Source organism: Bombus impatiens, unplaced genomic scaffold (assembly GCF_000188095.3).
Source record: "Bombus impatiens unplaced genomic scaffold, BIMP_2.2 scf_0389, whole genome shotgun sequence".
Lineage (NCBI taxonomy): Eukaryota > Metazoa > Arthropoda > Insecta > Hymenoptera > Apidae > Bombus > Bombus impatiens.
Window position 1 is genome coordinate 497,331 of NT_176808.1, and position 25,482 is coordinate 522,812.

General features: G+C 38.4%; 1 protein-coding gene and 1 long non-coding RNA gene across 3 annotated transcripts in view; both read left to right on the forward strand.

Annotated features, from left to right (window-relative positions):
* The window catches only part of LOC100742752 (semaphorin-1A-like), a 388,591-nt gene that overhangs the window by 279,468 nt on the left and 83,641 nt on the right, over window positions 1-25,482 (forward strand). The window lies entirely within an intron of this gene.
* Window positions 17,924-25,482, forward strand: part of LOC112212957 — a 14,490-nt gene continuing 6,931 nt past the window's right edge. Inside the window, exons 1-2 of the long non-coding RNA XR_002946815.2 lie at window positions 17,924-18,206; window positions 24,014-24,015. This is a non-coding gene — a long non-coding RNA (uncharacterized LOC112212957). The remainder of the gene's footprint in view (window positions 18,207-24,013; window positions 24,016-25,482) is intronic.

Below are 25,482 nucleotides of genomic sequence, written 5' to 3' on the forward strand. Positions count from 1 at the left end.
CTGACTGACCGACTGACTGACCGACTGACTGACCGACTGACTCATCGACTGACTCACCGACTGACTAACTGACTGACTGATTGACAGACCGACTGTGACTGACTGACTCACTGACTGATTGACTCGATACTGATATTAAGTCGTGCGACTGACTATGTCTGAAGGACATGGCCATCTATTTATACTGGTCGAGGGGGGTACCAAAAGGTTTGAAATTGTCGCAGGTTGTAGGTTGCACGTAGCAGCGAAATTGCTTTGTCCAGAGTTTGTTTATTACATTATGTGCATCGTACAGTGTTAATTCTCTGTGGCAAAACTACTACGTGAGGTGTCTTCGAATCGAAACGTCCTAAGACGCATATGCCGCTACAGTATAAAGATGTGTAAAAGACGTCTCTGTGAAAGAAAGGCACTTTTCGGACAACCTAATAACTTGTCCTTCGACAGGTTCATATAAACGCGGTATTTGTGATTAAATTCAATCGATTAAATGCGTTGTAGTTTATAAATTATTCGTAATTTTGTAATACTTCCTCTGTTTGTCAATTTTTTTTACACCAAGCTACATTAAAATACCTTTGTTCTCTTTTGTTACAGGTAAGAGCAAATAGCAGTTATCAGCCTGACTTGTTGTTTACTTCCAAGTAGGTATAGTGTCGTACTAATATTATACGATAAATGTTATTTAGTTGGATCGAGAAGACAAGTATGATTAGTAGTGGATGAAAAGTTAGTAGCTAAAAGTTATCTCCAACCCTTTTATAGAAACAGAATTAAATAATAATTTACAACTTTACTCGAATTAGACCGAGCTGTACTCATAGAATTAGCTAGAATCAGTCGTATAGTTTCAGAAAAATATTTTCGAAAGGATCTCTGGAACCTCAGCTCGGACTAGAACAAGTGTAGAATTTTCAACGCGTTAAGTATGTAATTAACACAACGTATCTCCTTGAGAACGCGAGAATGTACGCGGCTAATTCGCGGTCTCTCCTCCATATTTCATCGGAATGAAAATGATCGAGACGCCCAGAAGGTGCTCTATTAAATTGTCGATAAGAGGCTACACGACAGAAGATGGTGGCGTGATATAGCACAGCGCGGTATAGCTAACGCCAGAGTTCGACGAGAGAGAAGCCAGTTTCGTCGACTGGTCTCGGTCTCGGCTGCCAGCCAGAAATCTGGTTCGAGAGTTGGAAATTGGTATTGACGAGCGACGACTATGAGACCGGGCATAATTTATTCATTTCGGTAAAAGCCATTCCATATTTACACGGAATATTATCTAATAGCAAACTGTTCGCCTAACTGTTGGTTGTCTACCTTGGTTTCTCTAACTCGGCCAAATGACGCTATAAAATGATTTTTTTTTTTTTGTTGGACAAAAGAATCGACGAAACGGTCCAACGCATATTGAAACGTTTCTGCGTTCCTTTTGCAAAGTTTCAAATGATTTTGTTCGTCGAATGATTGATCGGTTGAAATGAAAATGTTACGGTTTAATATCGAAGAAGTTTCGATAGGAGAAATTTGATCCGCATTTGATCCGGATCGCTGCTCGTGAAAATTTCAAAGTTACTCGCCTTTTTCATCAGTCCCATTATTCCGCTATGAACGCGATCTACAAAATGACGCTATTTATGAAACAGGGAATGAACATACTTTTAGAATGTTCTAATTCGAAGTTACCTATTATATTTGACATTCGTTGCCAACGTTACCTAGGTAGGAACGATGTTTGTATGATTAATTAGGGATATTTGAATAATGTATTTTATCAGGAATTATGTGCGTTTCTATAATTATGTAACAATAACTTGATTATTCATAATTATGTAATAGGATTAAATTAATCCAACATCGCATAGTGCACATTTATTATTAAATTTCAATTTTATCATTACACGAGTCTATCATAAATCAAATCTTTCGTTTAGTTTTATCAATTTCGTATCATTGCTCAATTGCAACACTCGCAATAAAAATTGCTATCAAATTTCTAAACTTCAAACTATTGCAAATACCATAATTTTCGTTCCTTAGACTATAGTCTTTTGTATTTACGTTACGAAAGAACGCGTTTACTATTTCTTCAATTTCAGTTCGAACTTATCGATAAAATAAAATGTTGTTCTATCGTCTCTATTTGAAGGATAAGATTAGCCGATAAATCGCTGGAAAGTATTCCATGGTATTTTCGAGCGGTGTGACGTGAGATATTTTCCGCGCTCGCGCATACTGTGTTTCGTTTATTTATTTACGATAAAATCGCATGACTCTGGTTGTCAAGTCTTTTTTCATTCCTCGATTTCTCTCCGCGGAAGCAAACTTCCTCACGGCGTTTGCGACACAAAGAATTCTCCTTGTCTCACAAAGTACCTTCTTTCTGTGTATCTCTAATATGATATGCACTCGAAAACAATTCTTCCAAAACAAATAGAAGGATCTCTTCAAACGATGCAAGTTCTTTTTACGCTCAGTCTATCAGCTGAATTTAGTTGAACGTACAGCGAAACAAAAGGGAAGAATCAGAGGGGGGAAAAACGTAACGACAAGAGTTTAAATTAATTTAAAAGAACGTTTGAATGTATTTTCACAATATTATTAAACAAGGTAATAACGTTCTCAATAAGCTACGGCAATTTGAAATTTCGACGGATTATTTATTAAATTATCGGATCAAACGTAGAAAAACAGGTCGAATTACGCGAAAATCTTCCGTAAGAATACGTTATAGTCGAATTGTGGATTTTCGTTTGTCGTCTGCCTGCATTTCCGTGAAATTCTACTAATCAGTATATAGAAAGTCAACTTTCTACAATTTCTACAACACCTTTCTAATTTTCGAGGGAAAGCGAATCAATCGAATAAATATTTGACCACTTTTGCAACTCGGTGTGATGTCGTGTCAAAACAACCAAACTAACCAAGTGGCCCTTGATTCTGCGTTTTAAAGAGAGGATTGCATCATTGGAAACCTTTTAACAGAATAACGTTTTCTGCCTCGCGTTTCAACGACAAACAAGTTCTCGTAACGACGGACAACAATTTTTCGGTGAAGCCAATTTTTCCACATTCTACACCGAAACGACCGTGTAACGTTTTTTCACGTCAAACGTTTTCCACGAGATTAATAAATTTAAATTTACGAATAATTCTCAACTTCTGAAAGCCTGCAGATTCTCTAACGCTCTCTCTCTCTCTCTCTCTCTCTCATTTTCTCTCTTTCAAACTCAACACAGATCTCAATGAAACGATGCATACTCGTAAACGTAAAAATCCGACGCTAAAGAGAAGAGGACCGATTCGGTGTTCCGATGAGAGCCAAAGGCCACTTATTATGAGTAATTGCGACGAAATAGCTGCGCATAGAGCCACGAAAGGCAGTCTATGGAGAGAAACACAGAGAATCAGAGAGAAAGAGGAAGCACACGACAGAGGATAGACTAATTTGGAGGGTAAGCCTCGGTCTCCAGGTAGCACGCCAGACTGCAACTATAGATTGGTATCAAGACACATTGGCGAGAAGCTCGTGGAAGTGGTTGAGGGTGGGGTCGGCGATGTACAGCAAGTATATTCGTTAACTCGATTAGCCTTAATTAAGCGCCGGAGCTTATTTCGATCTGTCGGTTAATCGGGTCGTCTGTGTCGTGCGGCGAGCTTGTCGTGACTTTGAAATAGACTCGAGATGCGGTTTCCATCGTGTGTGCGCGCTCGCGCTCGCGTTCGTCCTTCGAGTCGTGAAAGAGACGAGGACCGACCGCTTCCGGAGAAACAGACGGTAACTTCCGCGGAGAATCTCCATGGATTCGACGCTGTGCCAAAATTACGAATTAATTAACCAACGTTTGGACCAACACATCCACCATGTGTATTCCGTGAAAAGGGAAGATCGAGTGATCTCGCCTGTGCGAGGCAACCAAAGTGCAATATAATACGCTTTGAGTAGAAAACAACGAAATGTGAAAGTGAAGAAAAGAAAAGCGCCGTGGTATTCGCTCATCGTCGAGTCGATAAACGGTTAATCGTTGTTGAGAATTGTGGATCTTAATTGCCGAAATAAAATTAAAAGAACACTAAGATTACACTTAGAATTTATATTAAAATAGTTTTAGATTTATTTAATAAATGATTTACAGGATTCTCGTCGATATACATTTGCACGCGTCTCAGCACTTTCTTTGTCTTGCCATCTTCCATACCACACTGCCAACGCAACAATTACATTCATCTGTTTTTCGAGACGCATATACATACTTCTACACACTCATATTCACATACGTGTGTCACTACTACGCGGCTAATCTAATCTAGCACACAAAATTATACATATCTCGATAATCGTATTTGTGAATAAAATTATAAAGTAACTGGGATAATGGCAGCAGGTAGAGAAACTATTCTGCTATCGGTAAAAAGAAATCTTAGTACCGAAGGAACAGGCTTATTACGCTCTTATAGTCCTGTGAAAATAGCTATAATACTGATGCTATTGTATAATTCATTTGTTAAAGCAAAGCAGTTTATATACGGAAACTCGAGTTAACGTTAGATAGAAGGACACAGATTCCGAAAGAAAATCTTCAAGTTTTTAAACAAATTGGTTCTTACTACATTAAAAAAAAAATACTCACTGTCTGACTTACGTTTTATTTCGATCATTTTACGAGCTAAATGCGTAGGTACAAGTATTTCTTTTTATTAAATGAATATTTCTTTTTCTCTCGTTTTACCATACTATAGGTTGTCCAACAAGTTTCTTTCGTTTTATAAGAAAATAATAGACGCACAATGTTTTTTGTTTTATATTAGCAGGAACATAATAATAGAAATATAACGAAAAGGATCATACTTAATAAAATAATATAAAACAGAAATTGTAGTTCATTTATTATCACCTTATGAAACGAAAGAAACTTTTCAGACAACCTAATATTAACGCTTTATTAGAGTTTACAGATACTTCAAGTTCGCTGTCAGTTTTCCGGTTGTCACTAAGCTACTTCACGATGATATCTTGGAAAGTTTGTGAAGGCATATTTTACCGTTGTCTTTCTCTCTGTAAACAACCGTGTTTTGCCGCTGCATGCCGTGACATAAGCGTATTATCTTTCATCGACGAAATACTAACAATTGCTGTCCATTTATCAATGGACTAATAAATGCATCGTAATTTCAAAAATACAACCAGGTTCGTCTAATCTGTTCAGCCAATTCACGGCGCGTATATCGCGCATGAAACAACGCTGGGCTTGATTTAAATGTTTAACTTGGCGACAATTCGTCGGGATTTGCCGGTCCATTAAACTTTCGAAGATGATTCGCCATCGCGATACTTTGAACATTTTCTCCGGAAAGTGAAAAAAGACAACTGAAAGTCTTGTCGTAATGAACAAGAAAAGGAGGACCAAGAGGAACAAGAGGAACAAGAAAAAAAGTAACATAAAATCGGAATGTCGGTTTTGAACGATGATTTACGGATCCTTCGGAACCGACACGCTTGCCGTGATCAACATAATTCACGCTACGTAAATGTATAACATGTATTAGGTTGTCCGACAAGTTTCTTTCGTTTTATGAGGAAATAATAGTTTTTTGTTTTATATTATTTTGTCGAATTACGTACGATCCATTTTGTTCTGTTGAAATAAACATCGCGACATTTCACAGACTTGGTTTGTATGAAGGTGCACTGTTGTAAAAAACACGTTTGCGAAAGAAAGACACTTTTCGGACAACCTAATATATACATTAATTTACAATAGGAACATGATTTGGAGAACCATGAAATGCAGGTGCAAAGAAAGCAAATTATATTTGAATTACAGCTGTAGAATAAAGAAATACGGTGGAACATAGTGGAAATTCTCATTGAATTTTTACGGAAATTCCAAATCCCAGTGCTATAAAGCTAGAGAAAAGAGGAAGAATTATTTACATATAATTACATATAATTAGAAATTGCGATGATGTAGAGCGTTCCTTCCACTGATCGAGGATGAAAGGAAATGAAAGAATGTAGACTTAAATCACGATTAAAGGAAAAGCGTTAAAACGAAGCGTTATAGAGTGTAAAACGTACTCGAGCGTACGTAGAGAAGAAAATTGCGTCCGTCTAATAAATCGTGCCTAACTAGAAAGAATGTGGAGTTTCGCTTTAACCAATTTCGTGGCACGAACATCAGCTGCGAGGTTGTTACAGCTCGTTCATGAGGAACTTTCGAAATGCTTTCGAGCTAAGAGGAAGAAGAAGGAAAAGCGCGAATGCGTGACAAACGCTTCGTAACAATTAAACAACCTTAAACCAGTTGAAAATTGTCGAGAATTATAGCAGGTGTTTGCGACTGACGTTCAGTTGTATTTGCAACGAGACTTTCCACTCTCTTTTTGAACGACTGTCTTTCATGACCGTCTTCACGATACGACGTCAGACGACGTCAATCGTCCATGAACGTTAAACTGACCGAATTAGATCGGCTCTAAATTTAAAATATCTGCTCCTTTTGATGCTTTTGTCGATGTCGAAGATTTATAAATTTATAAGGTGAATTATATGTATAGAGCATAGTCGATGGAACAAGACTTGGAAAGTCAATTCCTCGTTTCGATAATGCGTTCCAACGAAACATGAAATTAACGTGAAACGTTCATGCGCGCGAATTTCTTCTACATCTTATTATCATTTCTAAACGACGTATTCACCTTTGAAACACGATACGTTTACGCGTTTATTATTTACGCGCGCATTTCTATGCATTTTCTAAAAATATCGATCATAGGTTATCGCGTCAGTGTTTATATTCATCGGCACGCGTACCGAATTGCTCCCTTTTGGCCAAACGTTTTCGCTAAACGTTGTTCAATTTATAACCTTTTGATAATCTTTCATTTTCTCCGAGCCTTCTAAATAGAAACCACACGGCTGTTACTATATTTTCGACATTTGGGGATGGGGCAGCGTTTTTCGAATCAATGAATCGTATTTCATGGAAAATTGAATTTCAATCTCGTAGTGATGAACGACACGAAAGCGAAATTACACAATTGTTGCAAAAAGTTCGTTTTTCACCGAGTAAATGTTCATATACGAACATACCGGCGAACTTTCGTTATTTTATCAGTGGATGGAATATAACGGATGGAAATTAATGTTTGAAAGGATGCGAGATATCGAATGCCAGCCCTAGGAATTTATTGCGTTCGATAATTACCGCTTAAAAAATGAATTACCTGTCGTTCGATATCGAGGCAGACGAGACAACAGCGAAGCGATAAATCTCTGATGTTATGAGAACGATTAGCTGGCTAGTGAAATATTTGCCGAAGGCTAATTTCTGTGACAGTATGTTCACTGTTCACGTGTCAAATCCACTGGTTACTAGATATTTCGAATGCGTCAGAACGCAAGGATAATCTCGAAAACACGTGATATCTCAAACAATCTAAACGCAGAGACGTGCCCGCTTCGGTCTTGAGCTCGCGCAACCATTGTACGTCGCGATATTGTTCTTTCCCTTTGTGTGCTAATTTGACACGCCGCATCCTCGATCCGGCAGCCAGTTATTAACAATAAGTTAGCAAGCGGAGGTGCGGTTAGCTCGGAGCGTGGTCGCTTTGATCGCCACGTAACAATAGCGCGAGTAAGCGCGACGCGACGTTGCACGCTCGAGTTTTCCCGCTGGCCGCGAATTATGTCCGAAAACAGAGGACCCTGCGGCTATTCGCCAACGGACGATTATTGTTTCATCATAGAATTTATCGTGTGCCGCGCAACTTTTCCATGGCTCGCAACTTTATCGCCACACAACACGATTATGCACGTTCGCGATTTAACGCGGCCGCCTCGCCCGTTGTTTCATTAATTTAATTTAATTAGCCGAACGAGGGGGAGGTGCGGTGTGAAACGCGTGTAGCGTTTGCCAATCGAGCTGCGGGCACGCGTGCAATACGTTTGAGAAAAAGCGATAAAAAAGCTTGGTAATTGTGCTGAGCGACATGGAGAAATAATGATCCGTCCCGCTGCTGGTTTGTTTGACGATTTTTTAACCCCGTAGCGTACGAAAATGAAGCGCGATGAACGTTTGCAAATTTTACAGCACGTTTCTTCCTTTTGGTTACTCTGGCTTTGGTGTCATAATTCAAGAAAGAAAGGCAAATTGTTGTATCGTAATTGTAAAGTTCGATTACAAGTAAAAATTCGATTGGAATGAAATTGAAATTCTGATATGCGAGGATATCAGTGAGATATAAAACGTTTTGTTAAAAGCTTCGAAGGTACGCGCGCAATCGGCCAAAACGTATTACCGTCAATTATAACAAATATCGAAAAGAGGAGCAACGTTGCGTGTGTTCGTTCCGATTCACGAAGGTCGTTTAACGTTCGAAGCGTGGCAACCTTATCTTCGTCTAACAGCAGTGATAAAGCAAATTCTACTTCAAACAAGCTGCGGTAGATCATTGGAATACATGGCACGCAAGTAAATGGATTCTACGTTTACAAGCGTACCTAACACAGAATGAAGTGTTCCGTCGGCTAATTACTTTCTATCAATTAACGTCTTAGAATCCGATGGTAATAGAGTATTAGAAACATGGCAATCATCGTGGCGTTAGAAACGATTTTCTGTTATAATTGAAAAATAGATGAAAGAATGGATTTTGCTGGGAAAAAAAGATCGGCAAAGCTACGGTTAAACCTTAATAACCTCTTTGTTTTATATCGACTGTGGTCCGCGTAATAGAAAACTGAGGAGAAAGGAGGGCAAAAGGAGAATATCAGCTCGTTGAAATTCCGAGAATTACCGCGGTTTATCGAGACATTATAATTCCCAGCACCTAAAGCGAGTATAATTACTTGGACCGTGGTGCGTAAAGCAGCGAAGAAGGTATATTAACTGCTATTTGAATTATATTTTGCAATTAAAGCCGGCCTCTTCGCTGCCGCCGGCAGGAATTTAATTAGACGCATTAGATGACATAATACTTGATTCTACTTCATTGTGCTTATTACAACTCCCCTCGGGTTTAACAAAGGACCGACAATTCCAGCGGTGCTGGGCTTTTGCAATTGTACCCACGCGCAGTTCCTCCCTCGTTCCTATAATTCTCCAGCAGGTTTCCGTAATTTTGAGAGTGGAATCAGACTCGCATGACACATGGCACGAATCTCCGAGTTAATCGTTATTAGTGCCCACTTCGTTTGATTAATCATACGAATGAAACACGGATACAAATAGCGAGCATATTTTTCAAACGAAGAGGATAACAAAGAGAGGGAGAGAGAACGAAAGCACATTTATGAGCGTTGTAAATAGCGATTACGACTAACAATAAGCCGCGACGTTAATAAAGACGAACAAGAGGCGTAAGGAGATTGAAGTTTCAATTGGCCGCAGGTGAATGTCGGCTATCGATCGATTGTGTATAATCGATGGGAACGGCTGACTTGCGGCTGTTTGAGTGACGTGTTTCAAAACTTCTCGTTTACGAACGCAACATCGAGTACACGTAGCGAAGTGAAATTTTAGTTGCAAGTTAGAATAAATGCTATCTATACGTCTATTCGTATAGTATGTAATATATTTATCGAATTATTTGCCTACAAAAATCGAAGCCTGGTTTGTATTATTTTGTCCTAAAGAACCTTTATAAAGCTGCTTTATGCCAGAAACAACACACGTATACGGATTCTCTATATCGTATATACATAACAAGAGCGAGGCAAACCACTTTGCGCTCGTGCGGCAATCGCCTTTAATCAAATTAGCTCGTGACGCGCAGCCGGATGTCTGTTCGCAACGAAACAGAGCGAAGGTTCGATAGCTTCTCGAGGCTTTCCGATCGTACTTTTTGGCGCAAACAGACCAATTGATAACTCTTGATATGTCTCGAAAGATGTAAACAATTCTGCATCGCATCATTTTCGCTTCGATCGCGAACGATAACACCCGGTCTTTGCTGGCTGATGCGCGCGAGGACACGCCAGGCCTTGGACCTTTATATCTCCGGATGTGTTCTATAATTATTGTTTTAACGCGAAAATTTATCATGCGGCGCAACTAAAATCGTATGCGTCGCCCCCGCAAACTGCACGGATATTGTAATCTGCGATTGCACCGACCACGGTCGTTCTACACACACGCAAACACGTATGTACATTTTGTTGTACATATATCGTGCTGGTTTCTGGGGTAGCAGACACGGTGCCTGTTGTTTCGATAGAAGAAGATTTAGTAAGATTTAGTAGAAGATTTAGTAGAAGTAGATCGAAGTAACTACTTCAGGAAAAACTCTACATCTTTATTTATGTATATCCGTGACCTGGAGACTGCTATAATGTTGCATATAATGGCAAAATAATAATAAATTGATGATGTAAGACGACATTCTTCCCCAATGGACAGTTTATTATACTGGTGGTCACAGGTGACCGCCGTGGCGCCTTGCTAACAGTTGATAGCGACATATTATAACAAGACTTCGTTTATTTCAACAAACCATTCGCATTTGTTATTTCGTCGTAAGCAAAACGTGCAGAATATATTGTTGAAACGTGTAGAAGATATCAGTAAACAGTATTTGTTCATTCTATATATAATAGTAAAGTATGTGCACACTTCGATTTGACACAACATTTACGATTATTTTCTAAGGTTTGTTTATAATAATATTCGCCTTGAAGATATGGATGCAAACGCAAGATTTGTTCTCATTTCTTTTTTGTTGATGTTCTAATAAGAATGTTTAATTGTTCAATGGGGCACTTTTTATTTCAAAGTATCTTCTATTTATCGGTTATATTCAAAATGCTCTAAATCTCAATCTTCATTCAATTTTTACAATTGTAAGGAGTTCAAGCGCTCTGGTCATCAATGACCACCAGGACGTCACAGAAGAAACCGTGACCGGTCATATATGACCAACGTGGCAGTTAAAGTTGTTGAAGTAACTGCTTCAAGAAAATCTCTACATCTTTATTTATTCGTGACCTAGACATTGCTATTACGCACAAATATTCTAAATAATAAGAGATACATATTACTGTACCCTTGAATATACATTATGTTTTGGGTTGCAAGGTCTAGGAACAAAGGAACTGATAAACAAATTTCTATTTGTGTTCCCTGTAGCCTCTAGCCAAAGCTATAAGCCTAACTTTTTTGGTAATTTATAACCTTTTGTTATAAATATATGAACGTGCTCCTTATCTTTCCATTGTCTAATAACACTAAGAGAGTAATGATCTGAATCAGCATAAACTTTTACTTATACGTATATCTTTAATTATTTCAATATATTTTTCTATTACAAATTCATCCACTCGTTCTTCAATCAGTCAACCTCAACCTCAACGAGAGTAAAGATAGATCGCCAAGTATGAATTCTATTTTGAAATTTCTTTTCTAAGATAAAATCTAGGATTTGTAGATAATGAAGAAATTAATACAAATAGAGACATTTATAGAAACGAATGATTATACGCAGCTTCTTGCGACTTCCATCAAGCTGTCCTCCAACCCTTGCAGATATTAAGATATTAATGATTACTGGACGACGCTGCATAAAGATTCATATATGTATATGCAAAGTGTAGAGTGCATAACTTATAATATATGTCACAGAGAATGCGCACAATATCAAGTATAAAATATTTGCAGGGAAGGTAATGCGAAACTATTTTATATCTCGCGTCTACTACTGTACATTAGCGTGTTATTTCACCCCTACTCTACGGTGCTTAAAAATTGTTTTATTGCAGATTTTTTCAATTTTAGTACGGTGAATTTTTGTAAAAGTATAAGAATCGAGATCATTTACTTTACGGTTTAATTACATTTTACTTGCACAACTTTGTGCGGGAAACTTGTAAGGTGTTAGGAAATTAATCACAGACTGTTCAGCATTAAGTGTCCTCCTTTGGCATTCCGACACGTGAAATGGGGTGAAATTAAATAGAATGATTCTGTACGCCTGCTAAAGTTATTTATCAAAGGCCTGGATATTTAGAAAATACTTTCCCTGTAACGTACGTATATACACGTATACATAATCATATAGCAGAAACAATAGAAAATGGAATACGTAAAACGTAAATAAAGCAAATTAATATCTTAAATATTATCTGCGTGTCCTAATGTACGTAATAAATAACGTAAAATAATTTTGTTAAACGATTCCGTTTCGTTGGTTGAATATGTTATTCATTTTCAAGAGACGTGAGAATTCATTTAATAGGAAAGTTTAATTTCGAATATCAATTGAATTCAACGTTAGGTAGTAACTGATTAAACAAATGCCTACAGCATATTATTATCATCTACCTGTAATTAATTCCAAACTCGTGATCTTCTCGTTAAATCGTAATTACGACTTCAAACGATCGACCAAACGTTCAATTTATATTCTCGTTGAAAAATATCTGGGAATTTTGACACACTATCCTTAGCGCGATACTGCCACTGATAGATAGCAAGTAGTCGGTTCTTCAAAAGGAATCAAAGAACACGTTTGTAAACCTTTGACGAGCGTCGATCAAAGTCGAGGATCGTATCGGAAAGATAAATTTTCACTCCTCTCGATTCAGACGATCTCCCTCGAGTCTTTCTGGTAATCGTCTTTCATAGGCGACGAAACTGGTTTCCAGGCTAATGAAACGTATCAGTCCCTGTTGGTCATACATCATCGCATGGTCATAACAGCGTATGCAACCGTCCTCTGACCGTTTACGAATTTAAAGGGCCACATAGTTGAATTTCCAAAGGGAAACCCCGCTCCGGGGGTTATTAATGATATGTTATCACGCAGGCTCGTGTTGTCGCTTTGATCGTCGCGAAACAAAGCCGTAGGGTGGCTCGTTGTGCAATTTGTAACCGAGTTTTCGTACTTGGCAGAAATTGCCAGAGAAGATGGTTCCTGTCTCTCGCAGCACACCCTCCCTTTCAACCCCACTGCCTGCCACCCTATCTCTTTTGAAATAATTATCGTTTTATCGGGAGATTTATGAGGCCGAGGCTTGAATACCAGCCATTCAAATTTTCAGGCTGTAGCTGGAATAATTGCAACATTGTTTACAAAGACAACGACGAATTATTGTTCGCGTTGGTGTTCACGCGTGCGCGCGCTCACGGGACACCCCTATAATTTGCACTGGCCGTTTACTGATTTCGGGCAAATTAGAGAAGACAGCGGTCGTGACGCGGGTAATTTGTTACAGCTCCCCCGGTGAAACTCGTTTCCAAACGTTTTTCCTCTCTCTCTCTTTCTCTCTCTCGCTCGCTCTCTTCCTTTCTTCGACGAACGAACGTGGCAAAAGTTTAATACTACGAACGTTTTCACGGAGAATATTTCGAAGTTTACTGACGGTTATGAGCAAAACAGTCAATGGATAAAGACGAGTGTCTTCGTCTCGTTGCTTGTTTCCTTTATCTGTTTTCATTTTATTTATTTAACTATACCGCTCCTTTTAAACTCCAGCGACAGAATTTAAAATTACGCACAGACAGAGCGAGGCTGTTTTTGGCAAAGTATACGTCCGTCTCTGGTGATGGTCGGACTTTTGGCGAGATCAAAGTAGCCTGCAGCAGTCGCAGCTTTTCTTGTCGTTGTTGCTTGTCTCGCGTGATCTTCTCTACGTGGTTATTAAGTTATAGATGAAATTGTTTTTAAAGTTTGGAGATCATCTTCCACGCTAGGCAGTTATTTTTTTCCTATTTTCAAGTAGCTGTACTTTTTTTTAGAAAAGAAAAAATAAATTTTTGTTTAGATTACCAACGTTCAATAAGATCGTTGTCAATGTTCATGGTGAAAGTGAATAAATTCTAACGGCACGTGAATTAAAATCGAATCTCTTAGCGAAGAGAGATACAGCGGTGTTGGATTACGTCGGAGCGGAAAAATGAAAAAAGTTATAATGTAATAGCTGTCGTGTAATTGCAATAATTCGCAGGTTCTATACAGAATTGGCAAAAAATTGATATTGAAGTCAGTTAGAATTTTCAGAAGTTCGATATAACTTTTTCGAGAATCACACTCGATTAGTTTTAAGTAATTTTGTCATAAATAATTGCCTCCATTTTGTATTATGTTTACACGTCGATAATTTATATTCATATTTATCGTCAGTTCGAAACGAATACATGTATGGCAACTAATTGCACTCGTTAACCTTTGAATTAAGCGTTTATTAAACACAACGTTACAAACACGACATCAAATATTGGTAATATATTGATCATATATTTATCTATTAACCGTTATTGCGATGGCTTCCATTTATATCTTTATATCGTCACGAGAGTAATTACTTTTTTTATTTCGACAGATAATATGCCAGTGAAAAAAAGGAAAAATTGATCTTTCAATGTATTATGACCTATTACCTTTTACCATTCATGTTTAACAATATGAAACTTGCTCTGTTCAAAATTCACACATTTGAACAAAATTTCATAGAAATTGTTTAAATAAGATAATTGAATTTACATAAGATAAAAAAATCATCGTGTTCGAAGTTGAAAGTCTATTTAAAAGGACGTAGAGTGCAAGCTTGCAAGATGTAAAGTAAGTTATCGTTAGAGATTATTTTATGAAAAAACTGAAAGATTTCGGTTCAACCTACTGAGAGAAACAAAAATAATTGCTGCGTATAAAGCTCAATAGTGCGATCCAACTGCATCTTTGCTATTTTCTCTCCTTTTATTCTGTGCTTTTCATCTTTATATAGCAGAGGAATATTTTTCTTGATAGAAACGCGAATATTCCTATATTTTGATAGTCTGCTTTTCGAGGCGAAATTGTCGACAGCAGTCATCTGGTGCGTGCAGCGTCGTGTCAGTTTCATTCGCAACGAAAACCACAGTGGCGCATTCAGGTATTTTTATTTCTATTTTTATGTTTTCTCGCTTATTTTTCCCATTTATTTTTCTCACTTGAAACGCAAATGGAACGCTATTGCGAAAGTACACAGATTCGCGATTATCTACCGGTACTATCGATATTGGTTTATCACAAAATTTGTAACAGGATCGCTGCCTATCGATGACTACAAATTAATCGGCTATCAACGTAAATACGGTTTATGTTACATGCGATTTTAAGTGGAACATTGTTGGTAAATTTTACCAAATTACGAAATTATTGGTCGAATCCAATGGGAAGCCACGATAAACCCGGATTGACACTGTTCCGAATAACCAAACGAATATTAATTGAATCGAATCTCTAGAACACGATGGTAAATGTTACAATTGTAATTTGTTATTTCTCGTTAATATAATTCTTCTTCTGATAAAACCTGAAATGACGTATACTTTGTTGTTACAGTTCCTATAAATTACGTTTCTTCCCGACAATTTGATCTATTTGTGATATCGCGTTAAAGGTTTAAAGATAGCAAGAGTTATACAGATTTAACTACGCCTTTTCACAATTTTGTACATATACCTAACGTTTTAGGTAAACAGATATTAGGATTTTAAGGGAATAAATTTGACGATGTAATTACTTTCCACACATCCTTGTTCGTGATGTTACGGTAATTTTTTAAATTTCCCGTTATCTCGCTTTCGGGACCATTGCTCTGTAAACTGATAACTCTCGTATCTGTTCGTATATGTTCAATGTTTTTCGTAAACGGATGACCTAAACGTACGTTCAAAAATTGGTCATTCGAAAAATATTCGAGCTTTCAGTTTGCAAATCATTCAATCTCTATGCGATTACAGATAGCGTAGATTGCATTGCAGGTATTGCATACAAAGCAGTCCATTTTTTCCATGAATTTCGTGTGTACAAACATTTTTCCTGCCTAACATCTTCGTTTGAACATTCGATAGAATGTCGGCTATCGACAGCACTGAATTTCAAATTAATTAAATTCAACGCGACATACGTACGTCGTATCGTTAATTAGTACTTTGTTCGTTTTTATCGTCGGTCCGATGATATATCCTCGACGCAAACACCATGTTTACAAAATTCCACGACCGATTGTCCACCGATTTCGAGATCGAAACTCACCGATAACTGAGAAATCAGGAAAGTGGAAAACACGGTACGCACGAGCGCAGAAAGAAAATGAGAAAAACGTGGCTTCCGTTGGCTGGCGTTTTCCTACGGCGTCTAAAACGCCAGAATTAAATCCACGGTGAACACGGAATGCAGAAGCATATTTAGCATCGTTAATCACGGCCGTGTTTATCGTTCGCGAAACGGTACCGAAAAGAAACCGCGATGTAAATGCGCATTGGCTTGTGCTCTTTTTCTTTTCGCCTTGTTTCTCCCTGTTTTTCTCTTTTTCCCTCCTCCCGCTATGGGGCGGCGTTGCTCGAGCAATACAAATTGCATCGTTCGCGGCCGTGGCGAACCTCCAGCGGCTATCTCCGCTGGCGTTTGCAATTATTGTTTCACAATGAAATTTATCACGAGCCCTCTCGCCGCGAAAGTTTTAAGGCCACGCGAAAAGCGAACGGCCCGCCCTTTCTTCTTATTCTTATTTTTGCCAGCGCGCACGAGCAAAACTTTTCTAATTAATGATAATTAGCCGGTCGCGAGAGGAACTTTTTAAGACCGCGATAAGAAACGGATCGTACGTAAACGGGATTTATACGCAGCCATTGTTCCAATGCCATCATTCTGATTTGCGATCATCCGCCTGATTTTCTTTTCCTTCATTTTTTTTATCTTTAACTCGCTCATATATCTTTCTTTTTCTCTTATTTGGTAGACATTTTGCAATCAATTCTCATTGAGAATTATAAGTAAATTATTTTGGCGTGGCACTGTAACTTGGATTATTAAAGTCTATAGTATGTTTGATTTTAGTTGAATCTAATGCTTAAATTTAAAGGGTCTTTTTAGTCTGCCAATCTGATCCGTCGTGTCAAGTAATTGGGTAACTAATGGATTTTGGTGGCTGTTAACACTTATATTATATCTGTTACCGAATTTGGATATTTCTTCTTTAACTGTGGGTATCTTAAAGGTCGCGATGTATTGTTTCGTTGGTAACATACGAAGCTGCATCTATTAAGAATCTTAGAGTTTTTGATTGGAATCGTTGGAGAATTTCTATGTTGGAATTACTCGTTGTTCCCCATAGTTGAATCTCATAGGTCCAAACAGGTTTTAATATGGCTTTATGTAGCATTATTTTGCTCTGCATGTTTAAGTTGGATCGTCTGCCAATGAGCCAGTAGAAGCTCATATATATCTAACCTTGGGATTTTATTCCAAACGTTTCATTTCTCGTATCTTCGTTTCTATTCTTCGTTAATATCCGACGAGATTCTTATTTATCGAATATAAAGAGAAAAATAAATTTAGATTCGATTCGTCGCCTCTTCTTCTATTTTATTTGTCTTGTAGACTCGTTGTAGAACGCAAAGAGCTAATGACTCGCATCAGTGTGTTGTAGCTCTTTAAACGTCTAATTATACACACGACATCGGGTTACGGTATCGTAGCCATCGTTTAACGTCGAAACGAGCCATGAAACAAACTACCCCATGACGTGTTACCGCGAGATGTTCACGCTTTTATCGCCTGCAAACGGTGACAAAAGGGTTGCAATCTTATTTCCTAACTTAGGAACTGTAATCACACTACTCTCGTTGCGAACTTTTCTTCGACGCGACGTTACGTCTTCATCTTATTTCGGCTTGTAAGCAGTTTAATTTAAGAAAAACCAACCAGTGCGCATACTTTAATTAGCGTTCTCGTGTTTTCTCAGAAACAATCAGGGCCGGCGTAACCTTTTGCGAGGCCGGCTTCAAAAATTTTCCGGGGCCTGAATACACGTTCAAATCCTACACTTAAATTTTACAACGAGGAATTTTTAATTCTATATATTTAATTTTAATTTTATTAAATTTTACAAAGAGGAATTTTATTTATTTACGAATGCTGTTGCATATTATATATTTTTTATAAGCAGTTTTTTAAACAAATCCAAGTAATATTTTTTCGCATCCATAATTCGCTCTTAAGGGGCAAGAAATTCAATGAAAGTACAAAATCTGTAATCATGTATGACTTTTGCAAAAAGCTATTGATGTAGTTTAATTTCTCTAAAAAGTACATTTCTCTGAAAGCAGCTGGATTTTTTTTATCTAAAGTAGTTTCCAGGATATGAGGACTTTATGCAGTTACACTGAATATTGATGATTTTTCTCACTCCTTTAAACTGAATCATCGCTACTAAAAAAATGGTATCATCATTCTGTAAAAAGTTAATCAAAATCGGTGTTTTCTAATTGGGCAATTCTCGTAGACCGCGGGGCCTCTCAAAACGCGGGGCCGGGTTCCGCGCTGAACCTGCCTTGCGCCGGCCCTGGAAACAATTGTTCCTTCTGAAAATTACACCGCGATAGCAACGTCTTCCGATGATATTTTTTCCTCGGGTCACTCGTAAACTCGTCGTCGATGTTCGTCGCCGAGAAAGAAACGCAGCTTTGCCGTTGCTGTTGTTTTATAAAATTCTTCTGTCGATCGCCCGTTTGAACTGTCGTCGTAGCCAACGGCGTTTGTAAAATTTTCAATAGAAGAATCGTTGAAAAGGAAAGACGAAGCAGGAAGCAGATTAATTAGTAGGACAATCGTGTAATAAATAAAGGATTCTTTCTAGAAAGAATAAAGGGAGGTTTAAATATCCTCGGCTTTATTATGAAATGCAATTTAAAGGACTCTCGAAGCTAGTACTCGCAGCTTTGATTAGTTCCAAGTTATGTTGAAAAGCTCCGTTTAGTTCGGTGCATTTGTTGGTGGAATAAGTGAAGTAGTAAGTAGTGGATTCGAGAAGACAATTGAAAGCGAGGGAAAACGATGGAAGAAGAAGTTGCAGGAATTTTCTTACTGCCAGCATTATAGCTCTAACGAAATGTCTGCCTTAATAAAGTCCGTAAATTGATGTTTGCCAACGCTTCGATGACCCTGTTATGGGAAAATTTCGTCGAATAACAAAGCGATTCTTCCATTGCGTTAAAACGTTCGACACGACGAATTCACCGAGTAGCGAGAAAAATCCACAAACACGAAGATACGAAACGATGTCATTTTCGACGTAAACGATTTTTACGTAAAATACGTTGCCGGCAAATGCCAAAGTACTTACTTATAAATTATACTTATCTATAACAAGTATTAACTTATTATAAATAATCAGCCATGTCACTGCGCCACGCCAGAAAAATTACTAAAAATTCTCAACGCGAGAATTGATTGGAATTTTAACAAATAAAAAAAAAAAAAGTGCATATCATAACGCAGGCACCCGAAACAAATCGCAAAGACATTCGCGTAGAACAATTAGACGAACCGACACTGCAGCGCTAATCGTTCAAACGATCAATGCAAAATAAGAGAATAGAAAATCAAAGATAAACGTTTCTGGCGCGCAAGCTAATTCGGTTCTTAAGGCAGAAGATCGAAAAGGCGTAGCAAGTTTGTCGGTTCGCTCGGAATTAGCGAACGGTGCCGCGCAACGTGACACACACGCCGTTTTTATGTCAGATCGCCGCTCGTTTCTTCTAGCTGGTAGCATCCGTTTGCTCGTTTACCTTCTGGATAGTGTTTCTTGAACCGGTCGCAATTACACGGTTGCTGCTAAAGTGGTTGGCGATGCCTGGTGCACGAACCAACCGAGAAAAGTATTCTCATGAAAAGCGGCGCAGGGAAATGAAAGAAAGCGGATCGAGCCTTTTTTAAACTAGCTGTTCGCACGAATACCTGCAGTACGAAGTCTGGCTGGCTGAGTTGGCAGAGGAAAATACACCGACTGCTTTCGAGCGACTGTGGTTACCGGCTTAGCTGGTTAATAGAATTCATAAAGGAGAATACAAGGCTTGATAAACATGGGATTGCTAGGTGATCGTTGGTGAAGTAGATCGGTCATTTTAAGTGGAAATTTTAAGTGGAAGTTGCCATTGTTGGAGTTGTTGTTTGTATAATATAAGTAGAGCGTGCGGCGAGTTAGCCAGTTACTTATTTCGAGTTGGATAGTTGAAAATTTACGGCGTATAATCGATCGATTTAAAGTAGTCGAAAAATATGTCAGTGATTAGTAAATAGTAATCGGATAAGACTCTAATTACATTGTCGGATAATGTTCTGTGCTGGGCTGCAGTGGTTTTACACGTCGTAATAATTATTTTAATATTACCCTTCGTGACACGAATGATTTAATAAATAACTTTATAAGCAAGTTTGTAAAACGCTCTGAGTTTCGTATATTAAGCTGGTAATTAACTTGACTTGCTACAGTTTATTTCTATTGATATTTGGTAAAATAAACGTCTATGGATAATTTGAACCAGTTTTATCGGTACTTTCTTAAATAACTCGAGTTAAAAACGTTACTTCGAAGGAAGAGCTAGTAAAATTTGCCACGGGAAATATATTTTAGTTCATTTCGAAGTAAATTTGCTAAGAAGATGTTTGTCATTTTGTTCGTCCGGAAATTTTAATGAAATTTGTTTCATCGGAGAAACACTATGTTTTAGAATAGTCGAGATTATCGATATGTTCGTAAACGACATCCATAGAAGTATAGAGCTGAACAATACTCGATGCTGTAACATCTTATTGCTAAATTAATTCGTGAAATATTTAGGTTAACTAGTTCCACTATTCACTCGTTTCATCGAGAACAGACAGACTTTATCGTCGGTGAATTATAACGGGAAACACGATGTTAAATATCAACCAATTTTATAAACAAACCATACGTGCTGTGTGATACTGTACGATATTGGAAAAAGCTTGGAAAAAATATTTAGCGTCTGATACAGTCTAAAAGAAGATTAATAGAAAATTTCTCAATATGCGAATAATAAGCTAAACTATTCAAAATTAGCGTATTCTTTGCTTTATTTTCTCTTCCACCAGAGAAGAAAGAAAATTTCTACGACAACATGTAGACCTTCTCAGCTGAAAGCGAAACGAAGAATAGCAAACCATCGCGAAAACCAAGCCCGTGTCGCGCATTTCGCACAGCGAAGGAAAGAGAACGATGTTCCTGAACCGCACCACAAGCGAGCAGAAAATTTTGCATTCGCCTCACGCGATTGCCTTTCGTCATTCGTACGCCCGTGGACAGCACGCGCTCGTGCTCGTCGAACAAAGCTACAATACAGATGAAATGTTCGAATAATTAATGTTTCTCGTCATAGGCGAATCGTAGGTTTTTTTCCGCGTCGATTGGCCTTAACAATCAAATTCACATGGAATTTGAAATGAGTTCGTTTATCGCGATATTTCATTGGGTTACGGTAAATAGAAAATCAAGTTGTCTTACCACGTTTTACAGTTTACAATATTTCGTCGGTCGATAATGAACAGGTGACAAATGCGAAAGACTTTTTTTTATATCGAATGTATTCATTTTTAATTGGACAAAACTGAGAAGAGAGTCCATAAAATAACGACGATGAGGGTGAAAAGGAGAAGGGTGGCGTCGCAACGAACAATGGTTGTTCCACCATTGAACTGGTGGCACGACCGATCGACAACGCGTTGAAATTATAATTGAAATTTTTTAACCTGATCCATTATGACCAGCGTGAATGAATTTTCTCCCTCCCGGGGAATTACGATCGAATCGATGAGCCAAGTGTCCGTTGATTCATTAAGTTCTCGGATCGCGTTTCACTCGGATGCCAGCAGAGTCTAACAAATGAAATTTTCTACGTTCGATCGATTAGCCTGAACGGATAATAATATAACGAAGTCTGGCTACGGAAATGGAATCTGTTGTCAGATAATTTGGGACGGATGATGGAGCTTAAGATTAAGCGGCGAACGATAGTTAATTATTGGATCCTGTTTCATTTCCATTACGAATTTTGACGCAGAAATTGTATTAAACGTTGAAATCTATTGTTATTCGATATAAAGGAATTTTTCTTTTCTATAGTTGGAAAGTGCTATTTTATTCTGTTAGGAAATGAAAGAACGCTTTTGTATCGAAGAAAAGATTAGCTAAGCTTTCTGAAAAACGTCCGAAAATACACGTTGATATTTTCAGTTCTCATTTATGGGCTGGTGAATTCTTCAAAATAAAGTCAGAAGGAAAAGCGTTGTATTTACATCGTTCGTGTACGTATATCTTTGAACATTGCTTGGCAGACATATTATGCGATGTATTGGGGTTAGCAAGTGATTGCGGATTTTGACATTACCAGCTAATGACAAACTCCGCAATCACTTAGTTGCCAATCCAATAGTGCGTTCAGAAACAGTCAACTTCTTCGTTCTACGTACATTAAAAGAATTCTTTTCATAAGCCTGTAAAATAAAAATTTGTCTTCCTTCGCAATGAAACAATTTTTCTACCGTTCTACCCGTTGTAGCTGTTAAGGTAAAGAAAGAATTCGGAAATACAAATCGTTTATTTTATTTTACACACAACAGTTATACATATATCTTACACTCTGAAGACCTCGACAACCTTCTTGCACGCACGCTTGTTCTCAACCGACTCTTCCAGATTCTTCTAACATCTGACGACAGTCTTTTGTATCAACTAAGACCTGGACGCCCTCTCACGCTTACACATACATTCACATGTACAGTGTAAATGTATCATCTACCCAACGGTAACGTTATATTTCTTTTCGTATCTGTCCATGATAAATTATTAATATTAATAGGATTCGTATACGAAAAGCAATACGACAAGCCAAGTCTGATCTGTGACATACGATAGAAGAGAGAAATACGTTAAAATATGTGTATAAAGGGCATAGACATTGTTTCTGAAAATGGTTTCATGGTTTGAAACGAAAGGACGAATAATTACCAGTGCGTATCAATCACTAATGTCACCAAGCCGACACTCTCTTTGTTTCGATGCCAGTTTTCTGAACGCAAACCGGCCGTGATATAATTCGATTATTCCAAAGAGTAGCATTTCTGACAGTTTTTGCGCCGCGTCACGGATTAACGAATGACGTCGCTGTGGTGAAATGAATCAAACGATAATATTGTGACGGCAAATTAGTGGAAAACCGTACTCGACGAAGAACGTGGTCGCTGGCTCGTAACGGGACAACGACGTTAATCGTACGTAATTCTTTTACGGAAATTTAGTAGACTGTGAGGGAAATTTCATTGTTTCAAGCATCGAGAAAATAGCTGTTTTATCTACGCACAATCGTCATCACTGATACACTTTGTTTTCGTGTGTATTATGAAAAGCTGTTTCTCTAATCTAGTCCTTTGTAACAAACTCTGTGTAACACGTACTTGTGAACCATTTAATTCTTACTTTTGACAATTGAGATGAAACTAGGTTTTAGGGAAATTTAACAAAATTACATATTGCTCGATTTACCTTGTAAAATTATATACCTGCTGAATATTTCGAAAAACTGTTCAAAAGGGATTTCAAAAAGTCCACGGACGTTAATATATTTTATTTCATTCTTTCAACTCTAACTCGTTGCATTCACTCTTATGAAACCGGAATAAATCTGTATATATTATCTCGCAAGATTCCCTCACGATCTATCCATGCGATCACATTTCCGCGTTTGCTTCTTTCCACTTTTTTCATTTCCTTCGAATGCCTGAAATCTCTTGTATTGTCAACCGTTAACAGTTTTCTCTATCTCTATAATACCGATCCAGATATCTAATGCAAATTAACACTCGCGATAGTTTGAAGCAAGCTATCGTAATAATTTCCAAACCAAGTACATATGCTGTTTCATCGATCGCTCGCGGACAAACGCGATCTCAAGGAAGCGCGTCAACGGGAATCGTAAATTCCCGTTACGATTAGACAATGCCAGGAGATGATCGATCCCCTATTTCGTTTATGATAATAGAGATAGTTGGATGGATTATAACGTAACAGTTTATAATCTACTCTTTATTCAACAACTTGTGGACAAGATGATTACGCTCGTTGCGTATATATATATATGTTAATTAGTTGAGTAATTAGAAGTAGATATAGTTAATGAATAGATGTTGACTGAGTAACGAACCCAGTGCAGAGATCTTGACTGTTCTGTAGTCGTAGAAGCAGCGAAGTTCGGTGACGATGTTGTCACAGAGGAAGACTCTTGCTGGGTGTTTGTCGCCCCACCACAGGTCGCTTGCGGGTGAAAATACCGGGAAACATGAGAAAACCCACTTTTCTGCACTTTTTACCTGATGGAGCAATAACCATAAGGAACATCTTGACTCGGAGGTGTTTTATACCACTTAACGATCAAATCGAAATGCTTAGTTTTACGACAGTTCTTTATGATTGTTACGGTCCAACTAATTATATTGACGTAGCGAGTGGCTGCCTTGACCGAGGGATGGATTCCGTGCTACGCAAAGAGTCACCGGACGAAACATATGCAAAGACTTGCTATATAAAAAAAGCATTTTGCATGAAAATTATTTTTTACCATACAGATAGCAGAAGCAAAGTAGAATATTATAAAACGAAAGTCGTTGCAACGCAATCTGCTGGTACATCTCAGGAATAAAGTGATCCAACCGAAGTCAGTGTCTGAAGAACAAGATTTTCCATACGAAAACCTGGTGTATGTAGAACATGGAGTATCGGTGGAGCCAAGTAAATTTAGCGAAAAGCTCGAAGAAACGACGTTGAATTTCCGGCATGGGAACACGCCAGAGACCGTGTTCCTGTAGCGTAACACAGGCACGTTGCAAATTAACAATCGCATGAAAGAGACGCTTAATAGCGGCTAATGAATTCCTGAAAGCCGGTGGTCGTGGCGTTGCCAGTATTCCCGGCGTTTTCCCATTTTAGACGAGCGACTAAAAGCAAGCAAGAAAGAAAGCTGGAAGAGTGGTAGGAAGAGGAGAAAGGGGAGGCTACAACGGGGCAAACAGGCGCCAAGAGAAATCCATGGCACGGCGCGACAAAGGTGGAAAAAGCTCGTGATATCACGTATTCATCGGCCTTCGTCTCGTTCGAGGCCGTTCGCAGCAACCGTCCGATTTTACGAGCGATTCGCGTATACAGCGACCCATCGCGAGCTCGGCTAACTCAATCAGGGACAGGCGAAGCGAACCTAGCGCGAGACCGGCATACGAATTCCTCCTAAAATGCTTCTATTGCCCTTTCGTTCCGTTGCGTCGGTTACACCGAGTTACACGCCGCGCTATCTCGATCTTTTCTCCTGTCCTCTTTTCTTTTCTTCGTTCCTTTGCCAGCTACGACGTTGCGTTCCCAACGGAGGATACGCGAGCAGGAAATCGCGAACGTTATACCCTGGCGTGCGAGTCAAATACGTCGTTGCCGAAACTTTCGAATGATAACGAGATGGTTTGGGTTGCAACGACCTGATGGCAGGTTTGACAGTTGATCGTAGGCTGTTTGAGCAGATGGTAAAGTACCAGGATCGAATTGTAACATCTTTCTGCGTTAGACGTTGCAAAGTATTGGGTTGGCAACTAGATGATTGCGGATTTTGTCAATACCACCTAATGACAAAATCCGCAATCACTTAGTTGCCAACCCAA